Below are 4,647 nucleotides of genomic sequence, written 5' to 3'. Positions count from 1 at the left end.
GCCACAGACAAGAGCAGGGTGTATTTTGTTGTCTCTACTCACAGGCAAAGCACTGGATTGGGCCACCACGATATGGACTGCCAACAGCACAGAACTTGGATCCAAGACCCACTTCCACCCCCTCTTCATAGAGGTATTTGATCACTCCCTCCGGTCGTCCTACAGGAGACCTCCTCATAGAACTTCAACAAGGACACAATTCAGCTGCCGAGTATGCCCTCGAGTTCCGCACCATGGCTGCAGGGAGTGGATGGAGTGAGGCTGCTTTACTTACTGTCTACTGAGGAAGGCTCAACGGGGAACTTCAGGTGGCGCTGGCCTGTAGAGGTGAACCTTCAGGATTTAAATCAATACATTCGTATGTCCATTGACCACCTAATTGCCGACCGCCGAAGAACTCTGCCACCCAGGAACCCGAAACCTTCTTTCCATGATCCCGTCCGAGTCTTCCAGAGCCCATGCAGTTGGGCCATGCTCCTCTCGCGTGTATTGAACGTCAAAAGCGAATCCAAGAAGGGCTCTGCCTATACTGTGGAGGGAAAGATCATCTACTCAGCCATTGCCCCGTTCGCCCCCCACGGAGGGATGAGAAGGGTCCCTCCGCTGCCATGCAGGTAGGTGTGACCTTATTTATAAATATATCCGAGGCAATTCTCCATCCCAGTATTGATAATTGAAGGGGGTTACTAAGTATGTAGAGGGCTTGATAGATTTGTGAGCAGCAGGTCATTTGATCAATCACTAGCTAGTACAAGCGCTTGACATTGATCTAACACCTGTCACCCCTCCCTTAACCTCTTGGTGACAGGGGGCAGTATTTTCACGTCCGGATGAAATGCATGCCCATATTCAACTGCCTGCTACTCATCCCCAGAAGATAAGATATGCATATTATTAGTAGATTTTGAAACACTCTGAAGTTTTTAAAACGGTTTGAATCATGACTGTGAGTATAGCAGAACTTATGTAGAAGGTGAAACCCTGAGGATTAACCATTCAGATTCCCAATGAGGTTTCATTGGGAATCCAGATTTCTAAGGGACTTCCTTGCAGTTCCCACCGCTTGAAGTTTTTCCTTTGTGTAATGAAGAAGTAGCCCTGTTCAAAACGAGGGTCACTTCAAGTGTACTGTTAGATAGAGGCGCGTGACCAGAAAGGTAGCGTCAGTTTGTTTTCTTCCTGTATTGAACACAGATCATCCCGTCTTCAATTTTATTGATTATTTACTTTAAAAATACCTAAAGTTGTATTACAAAAGTAGTTTGCAATGTTTTGGCCAAGTTGACAGGTAACTTTTGAGATATTATGTAGTCACGTTGCGCAAGTTGGAACCAGTGTTTTTCTGGATCAAATGCGCCAAATAAATGGACATTTTGGATATATATCGACGGAATTAATCGAACAAAAGGACCATTTGTGATGTTTATGGGACAGATTGGAGTGCCAACAACAGGAGCTTGTCAAAGGTAAGGCATGCTTTATATTTTTATTTCTGCGTTTTGTGTTGCGCCTGCAGGGCAGAAATATGCTTTCTCTCTTTGTTTATGGGGGTGCTATCCTCAGATAATAGCATCGTTTGCTTTCGCCAAAAAGCCTTTTTGAAATCTGACATGTTGGCTGGATTCACAACAAGTGTAGCTTTAATTTGCTATCTTACATGTGTGATTTAATGAAAGTTTGATTTTATAGTAATTCATTTGAATTTGGCGCTCTGCATTTTCACTGGCTTTTGGCCATATCTCAGAGAGGTTAAGGATTAACACCCTGGACGGGCCGCCATTGCGCACGGGCTTCATAACGCACTTGACACAGAGCGTCACCCTCCAGATTGGAATCTTCCACACCGAAACCCTTCAACTCATGGAAATCTCATCCCCCAAACAGCCTCTCATCCTCGGACACCCCTGGCTTTGTGGTCACGACCTTTGACATCTCGTGGCAACAAGGTGAACTACTGTCCTGGTCTTCCACTTGCTTCTCCAGTTGTCTCAGCCTACCCAGCAGAGCCACCACCATTGAGGCCTCGGCAGTGCCTCTCACCACACCATCTGAATACACCCGGGAACAGCAATATCTTCAGAAAAACCAAGGCCTCCACTCTGCCACCACATCGCCCAGGAGACTGTGCTATGGACTTACTCCCTGGAGTGTCCCCACCGAAGGGCCGTATTTACCCACATCTATCCCAGAAAATGAGGCAATGGAGAACTACAGTACATTGATGAATCACTCAAACGGTTTCATTCGTCCTTCTTCTTCCCCGGCTGCATCCAGCTTCTTTGTTGGAAAAAAGGACGGTGGTCTCCGTCCATGTATTGACTTTCGTTCCCTGAATGACGTCAAGAACCGTTTCCCCTCTTCCTCTGATCGCAGCGACCCTTGAACAAGTGGGCCGCGCCAACATCTATACTAAACTCGACCTGCAAAGTGCATGTAAACTTGTCAGTATACGTGAAGGTGATGAATGGAAGACGGCCTTCATCACTGCTTCGAGGGCACTACGAATACCTGGTCATGCCTTACGAACGCCCCCGCCGTTTTCCAATCCTTTATGAACAAGGTTGTCCAGGATATGATCAACCGATTTCTCGTCTACATTGATGACATCCTGATTTTGTATGTGTTCCTTCAGGGAGTAGGACGTGTACATCATGTTTAAAAGGTTCTTCAACTGCTCTTTGACTTTCATGTGAAGAGTACCTTCCATATAACCTCGGTAGACTTCCTCGGCTTCATACTGATACCTGGAGGGGTCAGCATGGATGAGAACAAAGTCACCGCCGTCAGTAACTGGCCCAAACCCACCACTGTTAACCTGTTGCTTCTACCCTCTACTTTTTTGAACATTCTGTTAAAAATCGCGCAACATTTCAGCGCCCTGCTACTCATGCCAGGAATATAGTATATGCATTTGCTTAGTCTGTGTGGATAGAAAACACTCAGACGTTTATAAAACTGGTTAAATCACTGCTGTGGCTTTACCAGAACGGCATTTACATCGAAAAGCACAGGAAAAACTGATCACTGAAAATGGGAAAATATATCCATGCGCTACTTGAACCCATTGATAAAGGTGAACCACAATTAATTGACTGAGGTTGCAGTACCTACAGCTTCCACACGGTGTCTAGAGTCTTGTCATTTCCCTTCGAGTTTTTTCTTGGTCAAACACATGCAGGGCACCGTATTTCCTCAGGTCTAGGACCGGATATTTTCGTTGAGTTTCTAGCCGGACATTTTTCCAGACGGACAGCTAATGATCTTTACATCGCCTCCTGATGAATTTTATCGCTTATTAACGTTTACTAATACCTAAAGTTGCATTACAAACGTATTTCGAAGTGTTTTGTGAAAGTTTATCGTCGACTTTTTGAATTAAAAAAAATGACGTTACGTTTTGAAAACGCTGTTTTTTTCGTTTATCACACAGTCTACATATAACGATATCTTGGCTTTATATGGACCGATTTAATCGAAATAAAGACCCAATAGTGTTTATGGGACATCTAGGAGTGCCAACAAAGAAGATGGTGAAAGGTAATGACTGTTTTCTATTTTATTGTGCGGTTTGTGTAACGCCGAAATGCTAATTATTTTGTTTACGTCCCCTGCGTGGCTTTTGTGTTGTAGTGTATTGGTGCATGCTATCAGATAATAGCTTCTCATGCTTTCGCCGAAAAGCATTTTAAAAATCTGACTTGTGGCCTGGATTCACAACGAGTGTAGCTTTAATTCGATACCCTGCATGTGTATTTTAATGAACGTTTGAGTTTTAACTAATACTATTAGCATTTAGCGTAGCGCATTTGCATTTCCAGAGCTCTAGTTGGGACGCAAGCGTCTCAGGTAGAAGCAAGAGGTTTTAAGGAACTCCAAAATTTCATTGTGTAACTGACAGTTAGACTTACAGGTTATGTCGTTGTCCTTTGTTTGAATTGTTTATGTGTCCGCTGTGCGGGGGAAATGATAATACAAGTGGAACTACGTAGCTAATACTGTTGTAACGGGGATCCTTATTGTAGCAACAAACTTTTGGAGGGATGGCAATCCTGCGCTGCGTTAGCTAAGTTTTCATGTCATCGGGTGTAGTTCATAAAGGTTGAAGAGTGTATGTTAGGAGGAAGTGTGAATTCATGCCAGGAATAATAAGTGTGAAGTTTGATTTCCTCCCTTCTGTAATAAGCAGCCAATGAGGTATTTGTTCCTTTATTCATGTGTTTAATCTGAACCCGTTATAACGCCGGTTAAACTGTTATGTATGTAAGCACTTCAGAGTTATACCAAGCTAATAAGTCACTCGTAAGATAAGGTTGTAAGAGTGTGCTTAACTGTATTTTTCATTTACTTTATAGTTCTCACGGAAGGTGATAATTCTGACTAAAACTACAGAATAAAGCCGCCAGTTAAAATCAAGGAACGGTTGTGCTCGTGGTTACTGAAGGGAGCTACACATTGGGTTCTGTAACTTCTAGCGCCTGTTCATTCAGAACAACCTTTGTCTTTGTGCTCTGGAACATAGCCCTGTCTTTCTTTCTTTTTTTTTCATTGATTTCACCTGTTTGTTTCTCACCTGGTCAAATCAGCTCCCGATTTAGTTCAGTTCTTTCTGTTTGTATGGTTGTGAGGTATTGCTTGTTTTTTGACTGC

The 4,647-nt window shown here is 43.5% G+C and overlaps 1 long non-coding RNA gene across 1 annotated transcript; it reads left to right on the top strand.

The window, feature by feature from the left end:
• Nucleotides 1-4,060: 4,060 nt before the first annotated feature.
• LOC135572582 (uncharacterized) lies at nt 4,061-4,413 on the top strand. Its single transcript, XR_010464427.1, has 2 exons — nt 4,061-4,194; nt 4,365-4,413. It is a non-coding gene; the product is annotated as an uncharacterized LOC135572582 (long non-coding RNA).
• Nucleotides 4,414-4,647: the final 234 nt, after the last annotated feature.

Source organism: Oncorhynchus nerka, linkage group LG2 (genome assembly GCF_034236695.1).
Source record: "Oncorhynchus nerka isolate Pitt River linkage group LG2, Oner_Uvic_2.0, whole genome shotgun sequence".
NCBI lineage: Eukaryota > Metazoa > Chordata > Actinopteri > Salmoniformes > Salmonidae > Oncorhynchus > Oncorhynchus nerka.
Note: the sequence above shows the minus strand (reverse complement) of the source record. Positions and strands in the feature narration are given on the sequence as shown.